General features: G+C 44.0%; 1 long non-coding RNA gene across 3 annotated transcripts; it reads right to left on the reverse strand.

The window, feature by feature from the left end:
- Positions 1–11,505: 11,505 nt before the first annotated feature.
- LOC308596666 lies at positions 11,506–18,405 on the reverse strand. Of its 3 annotated transcripts, none has more exons than XR_014012629.1 (3): positions 18,311–18,405; positions 12,443–12,594; positions 11,506–12,275 (listed from the first exon to the last, which is right to left on the reverse strand). It is a non-coding gene; the product is annotated as an uncharacterized lncRNA (long non-coding RNA). The 3 variants fall into 3 exon arrangements; XR_014012631.1 differs by lacking the exon at positions 18,311–18,405 and adding an exon at positions 12,717–13,080; XR_014012630.1 differs by lacking the exon at positions 12,443–12,594 and having other exon boundaries at positions 18,311–18,379.
- Between the last annotated feature and the right edge of the window lie 279 nt (positions 18,406–18,684).

The raw sequence follows: 18,684 nt of genomic DNA on the forward strand, positions 1-18,684 counted from the left end.
AAAAGGCCTTTACTTTCGGGCAGGTCCACCAGAGGTGAAAGAATGTCCCTTCTGCCTCCTTGCATTTCCAACACTTATTATCAGAAAGATGATATATTTTAGCCAGCTTGACTGGGGTCATGTACCACCGGTATACCATTTTCATAATGTTCTCTTTCAAGGCACTACATGCCGTGAATTTCATGCCGGTGTTCCATAACCTTTCCCAGTCCTCAGACATAATGTTGTGTCCTACATCCTGTGCCCATTTTATCATAGCAGATTTAACTGTCTCATCCTGTGTGTTCCATTTAAGCAGCAAGTCATACATCCTCGAAAGTACCTTAGTCTTTGGTTCTAGTAACTCCGTCTCCAGTTTCGATTTCTCCAACTGGAAACCCACTTTTTTATCCATTTTAAATACCTCTTGAATTTGAGCATAATGTAACCAATCTCGCACCTTATTTTTTAGTTTGTCCTGGCTTTGGAGCTTCCAATTATCTCCAACTCTTTCAATCAATTCCCAATATTTTGGCCAGTAGGCCTCCATATTGGGCCTTTTTTTAGAGATCTTGGCTTCCACTGGTGATAACCACCTCGGGGTCTTGCTTTCTAATAAGTCCTTATACTTCATCCAGACGGCAAAAATTGATTTTCTGACAATATGGTTTTTAAACAATTTATGAACCTTCGCCTTGTCATACCACAAGTATGCATGCCAACCATAAACATTGTCAAACCCTTCCAGATCTAGGACATCGGTGTTTTCCAACAAAAACCAATCCTTCAGCCAGCAGAAGGCTGCAGCCTCATAGTACAACCTTAAATCCGGCAGGGCAAACCCCCCTCTTTCTTTTGAGTCAGTTAGTATTTTGAATTTAATTCGGGGCTTTTTGCCCTGCCAGACAAACTTAGATATATCCTTCTGCCATTTTCCGAAACATTCCATTCTGTCCACGACCTGGAGGGTTTGAAATAAGAATAGCATTTTTGGCAGAACACACATCTTTATAGCTGCGATTCGGCCTGACAAGGTAAGTTTCAATCTTGACCAAATATCCAAGTCTTTTTTAATTTCCGACCAACATTTTTCATAATTATCTTTGAATAGATTTAAATTTTTGGTGGACAAAGATACCCCCAGGTATTTCACTTTTTTAACCACGCTTAGCTCTGTCTCTCTCTGGTACCCCTCTATCTCTGTAGGCGTCAAATTTTTGGCCAAAACCTTAGTTTTTTGTTTGTTTAGCTTGAATCCCGCCACCCGACCAAACTCCAAAATAAGTTCAAGAACTCTTTTTGTGCTAGATTCTGGCTCCTGTACTGTGATGACTAGGTCATCTGCAAAAGCTTTCAGTTTGTATTGTTTCACTCCGACCACTATACCCTGCACCAACTGGTCCTCCCTGATCATATTCAGCAATACCTCCAGAACAGAAATAAATAGCAGAGGGGATAAAGGGCACCCCTGTCGTGTCCCTTTTTCAATTTGGAGTTCCTCCGATACCACATTGTTCACTATCAATTTAGCTTTTTGTTCTGAATAGATTGCTTCTAGTCCATTTTCAAACCCCCGTCCCACTCCCATCCCTTTCAAGTTTTTCTTCATAAACATCCAAGAAATGTTGTCAAATGCTTTCTCCGCATCAATAAAGATTAAGGCAGCCCTTGTGTTTCTAATTCGCAACAACTCCAGTATATCAATAATGTTCCTAGTGTTGTCAGACATATGTCTGCCAGGGAGAAAGCCTGCTTGGTCCTTGTGAATTACTTCATTTAGTACATTTTTAAGTCTATTTGCTAAAATGTCTGCAAATATTTTGTAATCCACATTCAGGAGTGAGATGGGACGGTAATTCTTAAGCTGAGTCTTTTCCCTTTCTGACTTGGGAATCAATGTGATAAATGCTTCTTTCCACGTTTCCGGTGCCTTTCTCCCCTCCATGATCTGGTTACAAACCTCCAACAACGGTTGTGTCAAGTAGTCCTTCAAAGTCTTATAATATTTGGAGGTAAGTCCATCCGGGCCTGGAGATTTGCCCAGCTGCATGTTCTGGATGGCACCTTCAATTTCCTGTTGAGTTATCTTGCTGTTAAGAATTGATCTTTTATCTTGACTTATTTTAGGTAGTCCATTTATCCTCAAAAATTGATCTATTTCCGGTTCTTTCTGAGGCCCCTGTGCATAAAGTTCTTTGAAGTATCTGTGGAAGCACTTTCTTATTTCTTCTGGTTTCTGAACTATTTTTCCTTGAATCTCCAAGTTTGTGACAGTGTTTAACTTTTGTCTTTTTTTCAGCTGCCAAGCTAGCAACTTTCCACATTTATTTGCTGATTCAAACGATCTCTGCTTCATTTGTTTAATTTTCCACTCAATCTCTTGATTGATCAGTTTCGAATATTGTGCTTGATGGAATTTGATCTCTCTTAGCACCTCTTTTGACTTTGGTTTGGTTCTCAGCTTTTTCTCTCCTTCGCTTATTTTCTCTAGAATTTTTTCTTTTTTTCCATTCCAAAATTTCCTCTTTATTGTATTCTGTTGTATCAGAAACCCTCCATAGATCATGGTTTAAAAGGGTTATCTGAGCCGCACAGGAGTCCGTTTTTCTTCTTTAGGGATAGGACGCTGATCAAGAATCTGGCAACCGTGAGTGATCTTAGGGGGTCTTCATCATTTAATAGATATCTCAGTTTGGCTTCATTCGAATCATCGGCGGTTCCCTTTAGATATGGATCAAGAAACTTGCTCCTGGCCAATGAGTGAGAAGCACAATCAAAGATTATGTGATGCAACGATTCCGGTGCCCCACAATTACAATCACATAAGAGCGATATCTGTCCATTGGAAAATCTATTTCTCAGCACGTTCGATGGGAAGGTGTTGAATCTTGCCTTTATAAAGGCATATCTATGAGCCGAAGAAGTTAAGGAATTCAAATAATTTGGGAGCCTTAAGAGGGGTAATAAACCAAGGTTTTGAGGTGAGCAGGTACCATTGCCCAACACCATTTTCTGCTGCAAGTCCATCTCCTCTAGTTTACAGGTTACTGTTCTTTTAGCTGGAACTATTTCCTGCGCTAGTAATTTAGATGGTGAGATTCCCATTGCCGTAATTTTCAGTTGTAAATTTTTTACCCATGGTTTCTGGAAATCATCTCTCCACATACATTGTATCAAATACAAGTTTGGGAGATTGTGCCATAGAGATAACCAGTGACAGAGTATGTGCTTCCACAGGGCGTTTTCCAGGGATACAATATTAAGTTTCATGCGTAACGCTGTATTACTTACACAGTTGGGCAGTTTCAATATCCCTCTTAAAAACTGATTTTGAATAACCTCTAGGTGAGATAGGTTGACAAAAGTCCCCCAAGTTGAGATGGCATAAGCAATTGTCGGGACCACCTTGGCCTTGAACACTTTCAAAAGAATCTCCCTCCTCCTCTTTAGCAAGTCTTTGCAAATTTCGTAAATTTAGTACAATAAATAGGATTCTAAGACATCATCCATGGTGTTCTGATGCGGTATCAGGGAAAGGAGAGAGAAAGACCCGCAAAGAAACTACTCCATCTCCTTTGCAACTTCCAGCTCCAGCTTGAATAAAATGTTTAAAATGGGCAGGGGAGGCGGCTCTGTCATTCGGACCTTTTGTGTCTGGGGCAAAAGTGCTTGGGATCAGCACTGCGCAAGCAAATGTAAGACTGCAGGAAGGCAATAATAGCGATGAATTGTTATTATTATTATTATTATTATTAGTAGTAGTAGTAGTCTGCCCATCTGACTGTGTTGCCCGAGCCACTCTGGGTGGCTTCCAACATAACTGTAATGGGTATGAGTTACTCGTGCGTAAACTGGTGCCTTTCTCGGTTAATTTGCCTTGTTAAAACTTTCTGACTGCACAGCCCCTTCTCATGGTGGCTGCCTCAGTCACTGGCAGAATCCGTCAGTGGGCGTTTCTTGAACCTCTTCCAACATAAAAGTTGTTTGACACCCAGTCTCCTCCTCCTCTCACTGCGCGGGAGTCTTCTGCGCAGGGAAGGCGTGGGTAGCGGAGGACCTGGCCTCTCCTCACTGATGTCCAGTGAAGAGTCCTGGAGCCCTCTCTCCACTTCCCCCCGTCTGCCTCCCTTTATCCCCGGTGTTGCGCTGATTGGCTTCCCCCTCTACTGAGCTGTTTCTCCCCCTGCTGCTGGGTCCTTCGCCAGCATCATCTGGGAGCCTCCCCTTCGCCTCTCGCTCCGATGTTAGTTCCCTGACAATAACGTACAGAAACACAGTTACAGATAGGTAGCCGTGTTGGTCTGCCATAGTCAAAATAAAAAAAATCCTTCCAGTAGCACCCACATACACCCGGACAACACCATTACTGGCCCCAACAACATCACACATACCATCTCGGGACTATTTAATTGCTCATCGTCTAACATTGTGTATGCCATCAAATGCCAACAGTGTCCTTCAGCTCTCTATATTGGACAAACAGGCCAAACCTTACGCCAAAGAATAAACGGACATAAATCTGACATCAAGAACCACAAAACAGAGAAACCAGTAGGAGAACACTTCAATCTCCCAGGACATTCTATACAAGATCTCAAAGTAGCTGTTTTACTACAAAGGAATTTCAGAAATAGACTGGAAAGAGAAGCTGCTGAATTGCAACTCATTACCAAACTTAAAACCATGGAGAGACCTGGTCTGAACAAAGACATTGGATTCTTATCTCATTATACATGACTAAGCCATTTCTCACCTTCTCACCCCTTGCCTTTTCCTGTAAGACCTATTACAGTCGTTAAGAGTCGTCAACAGGCTCATCTCAGCTATCTGCCAATCTCCCATTCCCACCACCCTTCTGAGTAATACCCCTCCCCACCTTCTCACTATATAGAAGGATCTGGCAACTTCTGTTTCAGTGTATCTGAAGAAGTGTGCATGCACACGAAAGCTCATACCAAGAACTAACTTAGTTGGTCTTTAAGGTGCTACTGGAAGGAATTTTTTTTTTTTTTGTACAGAAACACAACAGCAACAACAGCAACAACTCAGCAGAACACCACACATTAAAAGCGTCTTGATACAGGGCTGCCTTCAGGTGTCTACAGAAGGTCGTATAATTATTTATCTCTTTGACATTTGATGGAAGGGTGTCCTTCACATGCCTGAGCACGCTGTAAATGTGGCACATGGAGGAGTTTTTCAGCAAAGGCGATCATCGTAAGAGCAGCAAAAGCAGGAGCAGTTAAGGCCTGGAGTGCAGGCATTTTACATCTTCCTCACCACAGTGCCTTCATCTTCTTCTTTTTTTAAAGATATTTATTAAAGTTTCAGCATATTACAAAAATAAGAGAAAAAAGTAAAAAAAAACCAAAAAAAAGAAAATACAAAGTAAAAACAGTTAAAAACAAATCAGTCTTTCCATATCTTATCTTTCATTTACTTGTTTCCCTGACCTCCTCACACCTCCCTTTTTTGCATTCCAATTCAATTAGTTAATTCAGCAAATCCTTTCCTTCTTTAATTTTATCTTAATCTTTTATCTTAATATATTATAACTTTAGGTTATCACCTGTTAACAATCCATTTTTACATATTCCTTTATAATATTGCTGCTAAAAACCACTTAACTTCAATCCAACATCATTCTAACATTCATTAATTTTGCAGTATTTCTGTAGATAATCTTTAAATTTCTTCCATTCTTCTTCAACTGACTCTTCTCCCTGGTCTCGGATTTTGCCAGTCATTTCCGCCAATTCCATGTAGTCCATCACCTTCATCTGCCATTCTTCCAGAGTGGGTAAATCTTGTGTCTTCCAATATTTTGCAATAAGTATCCTTGCTGCTGTTGTAGCATACATAAAGAAAGTTCTGTCCTTCTTTGGCACCAATTGGCCAACCATGCCCAGGAGAAAGGCCTCTGGTTTCCACAGTGCCTTCATCAGCCACTACAGCTATGAGGAGAGATGGAAGCTGCAGATTGTCTACCTGTCCAGGTACACTAACCTACAGGGATGGAACCAGCCTGTGATCTCTGCCTCCGGTTGCTAGGCAACACACTTCCAGGGGAGGCTATTTCGCCCTGTGGCTATCGGGGAAAGCTTCCAAAAACATCAGTTGCAGTCATGATTTCTGAATATGAGGGTGTGGACTTTTTATAGCTTCACTCTTCCAGTGATCTGTGCCCTTAAAAAAGGTTCATTGTGTGTTAATGTTTACTGATTGTCACATGCTTTGGGGGTTTGTCAGGCAAGATGTAAATATTTTAATTAAATAAAAGCGTCGAAGACGACAGAGCTTGAACTGAGACCACAACGAGGTGTAGTTGGCACCCAGCCCACTGAAGAACTGTTAGGGGTCAGGCTGCAAGACATCTTAAGGCACAGAAGGGGTGTGTGATGTCATATCCTGCTATTGGGAGACAGTACAAAGCCTGGGGATTGGCCAGTCCTGGTATAACTATTCAGAAACTGGCCTTTTGTGCAGAGACAGACCAACAGAGTGGTTTTAAATTCGTCGGATGATGACCTGTGTCACAAACTAGATTTAATGAACACTCACATCAGAGTGCTCTCTAAATTGATAATTATCGCATTTTATTTTTTTAAATATATTTTTATTAAAGATTTCTTGGTTTACAAAAGCATGTGCAATGTCTCTTTTTCCAAGTTACATTTTCTGCAGATCAGTTTCATTTGTTGAGACATTAGTGTCACATTATGAAGAAAAAGGTGGAAAGAGGTAGAATGGTGAATGAGGTGGGGTCGGGGGGCAATGCTTCTATTCTACTCAGTGTATGTGTGGGGCATTGTGTCAGCGCCTCTTGTGCCGGTTCTCTTTACTATTCACTTGTTTTCCTTTGGTGGTGAGGGAGATTGGGAGTGGCCAAGGGTGTGGCTGATTGTCTTTGACTGGCTGTGGTGATCTTTGTTTTCGTGTGTGAGTGAGGTGGGTGGGGGTTTTGGATCAGGTTAGCCATATTGATTTGTATGTTGTTGGTGAATTCTTGTCATCGTCTGTGTATGTGATAAAGGGGAACCATACCGGGTGAAGGCATCTTCTTCTATTTGTCCTCTTGTCAGTTTCAATTTGTTGGTTAGTTTTTCTGACAAGGCTGTTTCCCATACTATTTGATACCATTGGTCCATGCTTACTCCTGACAGGTCTCTCCAGTGTCTGGTTATGATGCTTCAGGCTGCTGAGAGTAGGTGGGTTATGAGCTCTTTGTGTTCTGTGTGGGCATTATTGTCTTGTAAGATGTTTAGTAGGGAGTTATAGTCTTTTATAAGGGACACGGGTGGCGCTGTGGGTTAAACCACAGAGCCTAGGAATTGACAACCAGAAGGTCGGTGGTTCGAATCCCCATGACGGGGTGAGCTCCCATGCTCGGTCCATGCTCCTGCCAACTTAGCAGTTTAAAAGCATGTCAAAATTGCAAGCAGATAAATAGGTACCGCTCCGGCAGGAAGGTAAATGGCGTCTCCGTGCGCTGCTCTGGTTCACCGGAAGCGGCTTAGTCATGCTGGCCACATGACCCGGAAGCTGTATGCCGGCTCCCTCGGCCAATAAAGTGAGATGAGCGCCGCAACCCCAGAGTCGGCCACGACTGGACCTAATGGTCAGGGGTCCCTTTACCTTTATAGTCTTTTATATACTAATCTTTTATGTTCTTCCACATCCGTTTAATGCTCCTAACCCTTCTTTTAGATTCTTATAGTCCTTTAGATATACTTTCTGTTTTAATACTTTTTAGCTTTCCAAAATGTTCTACAAATTCTAAATGATTGTACCCCCACCCTACTTGTGCTGGTCTATGACCGTAATAAAGATTTTATGATGATGATGATTGTCTCTCTCTCTTAAGTAAGACAGAACAGCAACAGAAAACCTCCGACTCCACCCAGTTCAATAGTGCCACCGTATGACAAAGCTATATAATGTCACTATCCACACCTCAGGTATCCTGGACATTGCACCTTTCTGGTCTACAACAAAGTTTAGCCATCCTCAAGTCTAGCTCAACATTAACAACTGCTTGCTTGAGCTGGCTGGGGAATAACCGTAGCAGCAAGTATTAAAACAAGCATGGTTTAAGGACCATTGATTTTATTCCTCTGTTGGTGTTTAACTTCAGAGAGGCAACAGCAATAAAAAGCAACCTCCAAAGTACTACAGGTGTTCTTGCTTTATTGCTGAAGCTATATGGCCACATATAATAGCCGGACGTAAGTGGTTTTAGTGCTTCCTTTGTACGCAGCCTCTTGTGATGACCGCTGCGAAGGTCTCTGTGCTAGCCATTGCCCCTTGAATTCCCGGAGAGAGGAGTCTTGTCTTATCTGGCAAAGACAGGGAAAGAGGCAACACATTCATGCACAGACTGCATGGCCAAGCGGCAACTCTTGTTTGTACCCCAGCTGGAGAAATCCAGGTGAGAGCTCTGTGTTTTTATTTCCAGCCGAGCCTCGGGGGAATGTTGCCTCGGCTGCTAGGAGCCTGCACGCTCCACCTCCCAGTGCCAGCTGATCAGTGGACCCCATGGGCTGGTAAAACAGCATGAATGTGCTCTGTGTTCTGAGACTTCCTCTATTTGATGTGGCAACATGCTCAAACCAACAGCTCTGTGCTTGTGGAGTCTGGACCCATGCCTGTGGGAGCAAGTATGCGATTCTAAGCCAGCAGAGTTTTCCCAGCAGGGGATAGGGAGTTGGCGAGAGCTTCACATTTATTTAGCCTCCACATTGTACTAACTGCTACAGCTGCACAGGAAACAGAAAGGGCTCCAGGTGAGTCTAGAGGGGGCTTACACTTCAGGTAAGATGAATAAGGCAAAGAAGAAGATTAATGGAGTGCTTGATACAAAGAGTGGTGCTGATAGGGGACAGAATATAGTAAACAAGCAAGCACCCGTTTGCTGAGTGAGGAACTGTTTTCCAGGGGAAATGTGTGCTGGGTCACCTGCAGACTGTTGGCATTTGAGGGGCGGGGGCGGGAGTCAACTGCATATTGGAAATTTAGGTTTAAGGAAGTAAAGTGGATTAAAATACTCCGTTGCTGTGGTGCAAGAAATCCACATTAAAACAAAAAACAATATCTGTTTGCAGTTACAAAAGTGATGGGAAATTGCACGTAAGGACAGCATCTGAGTGGAGGTATTAAGCACGGACAAGCGTTTCTTTGCAGGCCCAGGCACAGTCCCCCTTCTTTCCCCTGAAGCCAGACCCGATATCAAAGGAGAAGACATGACAACGTATTTTGGGATTAAATTGGCCACAACTTTCATTAAATTTCAGACGGAGGAAACCTTGGCATAGGCACTGGGCATGTATCCCTCTCAGCCCCCTGCTGGGGGTCTGAGGCATGACAGGGTCAAATGGGAATATGGAACCACTGCAAAACGTGCGCCGCCAGGGAGGGGGGTGTTCTATGGCCCACTTGTTGTGTGCTTGTGGACAGAGACTCCCCTCAAGACCCCTCTAACAGGGTACACTGTTATTGCCGTCATGGAAGGGGTGAGTTATCCTTTCACCCCTTCATCAGTTATCAGACTAAGGGATTCTGCCCAAGGCCTAAAAACCGCCACTCAAGACTGCAAAATCACAGTCTCACCGCCAAGACTACCTACAACTGAAACCATTCCTCAAGGCCCTGCTTCACAGCTCTCAACCAATGTTCATTCCCTATAGGGGTGAGGTGAAAAGGTCCAATTTGTCAGTTTTAAGGTCCGGATATCTGATCACTTGGCCACCAAGAGGCAGGGTCGCGTTGTGTAAAGCCCTGTTGATTTTTAGGTAAAGGTAAAGGGACCCCTGACCATTAGGTCCAGTCGTGACCGACTCTGGGGTTGCGCGCTCATCTCGCTCCATAGGCCGAGGGAGCCGGCGTTTGTCCGCAGACAGCTTCCGGGTCATGTGGCCAGCATGACTAAGCCACTTCTGGCGAACCAGAGCAGCGCACGGAAATGCCGTTTACCTTCCCGCCGGAGTGGTCCCTATTTATCTACTTGCACTTTGACGTGCTTTCGAACTGCTAGGTTGGCAGGAGCAGGGACCGAGCAGCGGGAGCTCACCCCGTCGTGGGGATTCAAACCGCCGACCTTCTGATCAGCAAGTCCTAGGCTCTGTGCTTTAACCCACAGCGCCACCCGCGTCCCTTGTTGATTTTTACTAGGGCGTAATTGAGGCGAGAAGGCTTGAAGGCCCCTTTCCATCGCAGGCGCAGAAGGAGCTCAGACCAAAAGATGGTGTTATCTGGGCATATTGCCCAGATTATTTCAATGTCCACAATTGCTGCCGTAATTAAATTGATGCTCTTTTGTGCAACCAGATCATTCTCGCCCAGATGAATGAGCATCCTGGGGACTGTGTGAAGTGCCTGCCTATTGCAATTTCAGCATGAGGGCACCCCAGCGCATCCCTCGTTATTTGTCACGAGCGGACCAGAGTTGACCCAGCTCCAACTCGGTCTGCTCTAGTCGCCCTGCCCCCCAGGCTGCCATGGATAGACCAAATTTGAATCTGGCTTTGGCGGGAACCCAGCAGGCTCCACGATGGCCATGGGAGCAGAGCAACGGCCAACGAAAGGAGCGTGGCTTCAGGGAGACGGGGAAGCCACACGCTGGGCCGCAAACATGGCCCACCGCTGGGACTGGGTGAGTGGCCATTTTAGGTAGGGCATGAAAGAGGCATCATCATGCAAAGAGGATATTTTTCTTGTTTGATCTGGGCACCTGTGTCTCTTCCAGGCAACCTGCTGATGGAGCAATCATCCTGGTCTGCTTGTACAAAGCTTACGGCACCCACTCTTGATTGAGCATTTGTTCTGATTTGCCTGATGACAATGAGCATCTATCCTGATCTGCTAGCCTGGAGGGCATCTTCTTCTCATCCTTCCAGGGACCTCATCTCACTAGTGGGCCAGAGGTAAAAGTAGGCAGAGCAATCAACACACATTTTACCTTTGTTTCAGGAGCCTAGTTTCTCTACACACTCACATAGGCTTCTCTACTCTTCAGAGGTCAAAGGCACATTCCAGTCAGGTAAAAATATTTGGGGTACAAACCAGAGCACATGAAGGGTGTGAGCAGAGTAGGGAGGCCGGGGAGAGTCCAGAGGACTGGCCCCTGAGACTGAGGTTTGCTACCCTGGCATATAGTTGCAGCCTAAGAGGGAGAAAACACCTTTTTTGCTGTTAAATTTATTATATAGTTTTATTTTCTTAACAGCACACTGCTCTGGGAAGTTATGCCAGAGGCCAGCTTATACACTTTCAAAATAAAGCTATGTGTACAACTTTCAAATACAGTGGTACCTCAGGTTAAGAACTTAATTCGTTCTGGAGGTCCGTTCTTAACCTGAAACTGTTCTTAACCTGAGGTACCACTTTAGCTAATGGGGCCTCCTGCTGCCGCCGTGCCACCGCCACACAATTTCTGTTCTCACCCTGAAGCAAAGTTCTTAACCCAAGGTACTATTTCTGGGTTAGCGGAGTCTGTAACCTGAAGCGTCTGTAACCCGAGGTACCACTGTATTGAGTAATGTTGTAAGATGATTTATTTTGAAAGCATCACATCAGGATACAATAAAATGCAACAGGTTTAAATTGCAGGGGAGACAATTGCAGGCTGTTCATGTAGAGTTAAGATATATCTTAAAGATACGATCAAATTAAGTAACGGGGAAACAGCCAAAATAACTTACAAAGCCACTTCCTTTGGGTGGTACTGGACCAAGAGGTGGCTAATTTGTCACCTGCAGGTGTCATTGACCATGTTGGCTGGGTCTGATGGGAATGGAGAGTCCAGCAACAGCGGCAGGACCACAGGTTAGCCACCCCTGTTTGAAAAGGGACTCCTGGAAGAATACCTCTGAAGAGTGCTTGGGGTTTCACATTGGGCTCTGCAATCAGTAGAGGGACCATGGCAAATCTATGGACGTTATCGTCTGCATCACCGGAATCATCTCCCATGAGTAGAGGCTTGCAGATGAGAAGGCATTGATCAAAAGCAGTGCAGCCCAGAAGATGGAGAAGGAGCGGTCTCCTTACACAAAGGAACAGCAGAGCAGAGAGGATCACGCCCTGAAAATAAAAAAGACGAACAGGTCTTGTGGCTTGGGTGCCTTGTGCAACTCTGAGGAAGAGCGTCCTGTCTGCATGAGTGAGCCTTTCTTTTCATGCGCAGTTCCCATGCTCCTCATTAGAAATCTGCTGATTGCTCTGTCAGATGTCGTCGCCGTTGTTTTCCATAAAGTATTTCTTTATTTCATTTTGTTACGTAAGTAAAGAAAGCAGTTACAAACCTCAAAGGAGGACAAACAGAACAAGAAAGGGAATTAAAAAAAAAAGGATAATACAGTAAAAGAGAGAAAAGCAAACAATACAGTAGGGAGGGAGCACTTCAAAGCTAAAATGGTAAAATGTCATACTATTATATGAGATGTACCAAGAATAATGGACGACCACTGACCTAAACTGTCTCCAAAAATTGAGCTGTGAGAGTAGAGGTTGACTGTGCTCTCCCGATCGAGTAACAAACACCAGGAGAGGCCACCAGATACCCTCAAACCTATCTGTCTTAGTAAGACCTTTATACCATTGGACCTGGTGGTATAAACAAACCTGAAAGGGAAAACAGCTTTTAATCCAACTCACTTTAGCTCCCATCCCACTTCAGGGATTGGTGGCTCATGTGAGTCTAATACAACAATTCTATACTGTTTCATTATCAAGTGAATATATACCAGTTCATCATGTAAGTGGTCTGTGAATGGTCTGAGATGGCACATTAGTTTCATCTTTCGCCAAACATCCTCTGCAGATCAGCAAGATGTTCAGAAGCGTCCACTTTCAAATGCAAACACACACACATGCATTCATCTGATTTAATCCAGGTGATTAAATCACCTTGATTGCAAATAAACTTTGAGTAATGAAAACTTTCCAGTTATTGATTCTTGCTTTACTTTCTCTGTTTGCATTCACATATTCAAGACACACATACACACATCTGGTTCCATCATGTTTATGTGTGTATATCATAGGAGCCAACTCCTAGGGGCTGAGGTCCTTTCAGCCTCCCCAATAAAATATTTGAGAGGGCTGCCCCCCCCAGTTGATGGGCATTGCCATTCCAATGGCAATGTTTGTGTGTGTGTGTGTGTGTGTGTGAGAGAGAGAGAGAGAGAGAGAGAGAAAGGGGGGGGGAAAGAGAGAGAATCTTATCATCTATCTATCTATCATCTATCATCTATATCATCTATATCATCTATCTATCTATATCTATCTATCTATCTATCTATCTATCTATCTATCTATCTATCTATCATCTATCTATCTATCTATCTATCATCTATCTATCACCTATCTATCATCTATCTATCTATCTATCTATCTATCTATCTATCTATCTATCTATCTATCATCTATCTATCTATCTATCTATCTATCTATCATCTATCTATCTATCTATCATCTATCTATCTATCTATCATCTATCTATCTCTATCTATCTATCTATCATCTATCTATCTATCTATCTATCTATCTATCTATCTATCTATCATCTATCTATCTATCTATCATCTATCTATCTATCTATCTATCTATCTATCATCTATCTATCTATCTATCTATCATCTATCTATCTATCTATCTATCCATCTATCTATCTATCTATCTATCATCTATCTATCTATCATCTATCTATCTATCATCTATCTATCTATCTATCTATCTATCTATCTATCTATCATCTATCTATCTATCATCTATCTATCTATCTATCATCTGTCTGTCTCTATCTTTCTATCTATCTAAAATTGGATATATCTCTTTATTTAAAAACTTGGAGTAAGGAAAAGAACAGGCTATTGTGTAAATGGTTGTTTGTTTGTTTGTTTGTTTTTAAGAGCCACAACAACCAATTCTACTCTGGGACCTTTCCTTTTTGACAAAGTGCACATCTGTTTTTATGGGCTCCCTTGGAAGGTCAGGCAAGATAGAAAATTAATAAATGAAATGAACGTGCTAACGGAAAGGAGAGAAAAATAAATACTGGCCTACTATTAGGATTGAATGAATGAATGAAAGCTGTCAAGTGATTTATCACTGTTCTCAGATAGCAGCTTTGAGGCAGGAGCCACGCAGAGCCTGTTGACTTAGAGGCCGCACTTGGCTCATTGAGATCGGCTTCCTCTGTGTAGTCCAAGGTTGTGTACACACAATACCTCCAAAGCACATTTGAGGCACATTCTCTTCCTTGGAGAATTCTAGGCACTGTAGTTTATGTCCCACAGAGTTGAAATTCCCAGCAACAACCCTTAACAGACCAGAGAGCCCAGAATTCTTTGAGGAAAAGAATGTGCATTGAAGCTACCATGCTTACATTGCTCCAGGCTACAACCCTGTGTCTGCTTTGTTGTTGTTGTTGTTTAGTCGTTTAGTTGTGTCCGACTCTTCGTGACCCCCTGGACCAGAGCACGCCAGGCACTCCTGTCTTCCACTGCCTCCCGCAGTTTGGTCAAACTCATGCTGGTAGCTTCGAGAACACTATCCAACCATCTCGTATTCTGTCGTCCCCTTCTCCTTGTGCCCTCCATCTTTCCCAGCATCAGGGTCTTTTCCAGGGAGTCTTCTCTTCTCATGAGGTGGCCAAAGTATTGGAGCCTCAGCTTCAGGATCTGCCCTTCCAGTGAGCACTCAGGGCTGATTTCCTTCAGAATGGAGAGGTTTGATCTTGCAATCCATGGGACTCTCAAGAGTCTCCTCCAGCACCATAATTCAGAAGCATCAATTCTTTGGCGATCAGCCTTCTTTATGGTCCAGCTCTCACTTCCATACATCACTACAGTGGTACCTCGGGTTACATATGCTTCAGGTTACAGACTCCGCTAACCCAGAAATAGTGCTTCAGGTTAAGAACTTTGCTTCAGGATGAGAACAGAAATCGTGCTTGGGCGGCACGGCAGCAGCAGGAGGCCCCATTAGCTAAAGTGGTGCTTCAGGTTAAGAACAGTTTCAGGTTAAGTACAGACCTCCGGAACGAATTAAGTACTTAACCCGAGGTACCAGTGTACTGGGAAAACCATAGCTTTAACTATACGGACCTTTGTCAGCAAGGAGATGGCTCTGTTTTTCAAGAAGCTGTCTAGGGGCCTACTTAGGACAGTGTACCCCATCTTGTGCACTTTTTGCAGCCTTCCCCAACCATGTGCCCCCCCGATGATGGGACTACAGCTCATATCAGCTCATAGCCGATGGCCAGAGATGATGGACATTGTAGTCCAACGCATCTGGAGGGCACCAGGTTGGCGAAAGGGGGCTTATTGGATGGCACTGTTGTCAAGCGTGGCATGGCTCCAGTGTTGCAGGGTCATAATCTAGCACAAATCTTTAGTCCCGTAATGAACTGAGAAGGGGAGGTGAGGCCGCAGCTCAAACGACGGGGCTGGGAGTAGCTATGGAGACCATCGTCTTTATGGTCGAGACTAGAGCCCAGCATAAAAAGCTTTGTGAGGTTAGAGCAGCAGAGTTGGACAACTTGACTCCTAATGAGCTCGCTTAAACCATCCCAGCTGTAGCTGACTCATGCACTGGGGCTGAGAAGCAGCAGCCTCAATTGCTGCTCGTGTTTACCCTGGCGTCTGTCCCAGAGGCACTTGGGACCGGCTGGAGTTTCCAAGGAGAGCAAAGGTGGGGGTCTGCGAGGGGAAAGAAACAAGAACCAGCTTCCTCTGCTGGAAGGAAACGCTGCGTTGAGCTCAGGGGATGAATGTAAGGCTTCTTCGTAAGAACGAACCCAGGAGGATATGACGACAGCAGGGCGAGCCCATAAAATAGACTCCTTGCCTTTGTATTCCCACAAAGAGGAAACAGGAGACTTTATAGGCCTTCCTTACCGGAGTAACCGGGTGATTCTTGGTGGGCTGCCCCTTCTCAGCCTAGTCTACCTCACAGGATCGTTGTGAGAAGAAAACAGGGTGGTACCCTCCCTTTTGCTGCTGCTGCTCTCAACTTCTCAGAGAGTGATAAATACAAAGAACAGACAACCCTGTAGGGAAGGACTGGAGAATTTGTGGCTGTTATGTACTGAGTTGAATAGGATCCAAACTGCAGCAGTCTGATTGGTCCTAGAACAATAGGATCCAAAATGCAGCAGTCTGATTGGTCCTAGAACAATAGGATTCAGAATGCAGCAGTCTGATTGGTCCTAGAACAATGCAGCAGTATGATTGGTTGGCAGGAACCACCCAATCATGCTCCAGATAGAAGTGAATCCACAACCTGATTGGCTTACAGTAGAATTCCGGAATTAGCCAATCATGTGCAGCCCATTGTGTAAATAATGTATATAAAGCAGATACTTTGAGGGGACATTCATTCATTCCTCCTCACCACTATGAGCTGAATAAAGAGCATGAAATCACTTTGCGACTCTGAGTATATTTCAGTGGCCACTAGCTGCTGATATGGAGCTGAATGTTAGTTTTGTCAGTCAATCTCACCTTTGGCTTTTTATGGCTTGCCAACAAAGGCCCGTATAGTTAAAGCTATGGTTTTCCCAATAGTGGTGTATGGAAGTGAGAGCTGGACCATAAAGAAGGCTGATCACCGAAGAATTGATGCTTTTGAATTATGGTGCTGGAGGAGACTCTTGAGAGTCCCATGGACTGCAAGAAGATCAAACCTCTCCATTCTGAAGGAAATCAGCCCTGAGTGCTCACTGGAAGGGCAGATCCTGAAGCTGAGGCTCCAAGACTTTGGCCACCTCATGAGAAGAGAAGACTCCCTGGAAAAGACCCTGATGTTGGGAAAGTTGGAGGGCACAAGGAGAAGGGGACGACAGAGGACGAGATGGTTGGACAGTGTTCTCAAAGCTACCAGCATGAGTTTGACCAAACTGCAGGAGGCAGTGGAAGAGTGCCTGGCGTGTTCTGGTCCATGGGGTCACGAAGAGTCGGACATGACTAAATGACTAAACAACAACAACAACAACAACATTTAAAGGAGGGGCCAGATAACACAGCTGTTGGTGATGGAAGCAGCACCACCAGCAAACTCACATTGCTGCAGACAAGCAGCTACGACCAAGAACCGCTCAGCTTCTTCACCTCAAGTTTCCTAATAAATCTATCCCTTGTGTCACAACAAGAGTATCTGTCCCTGGCCAGGACCAATATTTGCAAAGGATCTCTGGCTCTTGTTTCAATATTAACCTTTCAGATGGGACTTAGCTTCGTTCCAGGTACTCCACCATTTATAGGATATTTGTACAGTAGTACCTTGGTTCTTAAACATAATCCGTTCCGGAAGTCAGTTCCAAAACTGAAGCGTTCTAAAACCAAGGCGCGCTTTCCCATAGAAAGTAATGCAAAATGGATTAATCCGGTCCAGACTTTTAAAAACAACCCTTAAGCAGCAGTTTTACATGAATTTTACTATCTAACGAGACCATTGATCCATAAAATGAAAGCAATAAACAATGTACTGCAGCCACACAATCAATCAATCAATCAATCAATCAGTAGCTGAACTGGGTTCCACATGGTCACACACACACACAAAAAGAGCCACAAAAACGCAAAATAAATAGCAAAAACAGACAGACCTCAGCATAACACTCAAAACGGAAGTGTAACACTCAAAAGGGAGCACGTTCAACTTCTGAAAAAAGTTCTCAAACCGGAACACTTACTCCCGGGTTTTCAGTGCTTGGCTTCCAAGTTGTTTGAGTACCAAAGCGTTTGAGAACCAAGGTACCACTGTATCTTTTCACCCTCCAGGAAGACTGTCTCTGTTACAACCCTGGTATTCCTGATGCTCACACACAAGCTTTATTTTGTGCTAATCTCAAGTAGCGATGAAGTTATTTGCAAGAGACGAATGGTAAATTTATTAGGGAGCCTGTAAACCAGGAAGGGGGCGCAGCAGGCTTGGGGTCCAAAGGTAGACCTTTCTGGCCACTCCTAATAGTGAACTCAGCTCGCGACAGGATTGTAGCTAAAATGGAACCCCTGAGAAACAAGATGAAGGTATCAGTATGCTTGGGGGAACTCCAAGCTCTGTAGAAGTACAAAACTTCAGAGGGAAAGCCCTAATGGTGCAATCCTGCCATCCTAACACAGCCCGATACTAAGTACAGCAGAATGTGAAGTGTCTGCCATCTCTGGCTGAATGGAAAACTGGGAGGGTTTGTGCGCAATTGCGTATCCCGGAGAGGGCATGGCTAAGCATCACACACACACACACACACACACACACACACACACACACGTATACGGAGGCCTCTGTTTTCCCAATACCATTTTATTTTTATTTTATTAAAATAGCATCTTACCTTTCCAGTGCATAAAGAGAAACAAAACAATCTCTGTGGGGTTGCCTATATAATTTCCTTTCTCCAAACTGTACGTCTTTTAAGCATCAACACTTTGCTTTTCTTGGGATGCTAGCCAGCCAGTTTCCCAATACTGTGTAGTTTCCGGCTGTCTCTTAGAAAATGTTTTACAGCCATCTACTGGACAATATAACAAACTGCATCTCAGGAATAAATGACGGAGCTTCACGACAGCAACTGTTTAGAAGGAACATTCCCCTTTCACAACAGCTTTAGGTTTGGCAAACTTCATTGTTGACATATTGGCTTGCAAGCAACACAAGAAACGAACCTGGTAAGTGTAAAGGTCTTTACTAGGCCAGGTTTTACTCTTA

The sequence above is a fragment of the Podarcis bocagei genome, assembly GCF_964188305.1.
Source record: "Podarcis bocagei genome assembly, chromosome: 10".
Classification (NCBI taxonomy): Eukaryota; Metazoa; Chordata; class Lepidosauria; order Squamata; family Lacertidae; genus Podarcis; species Podarcis bocagei.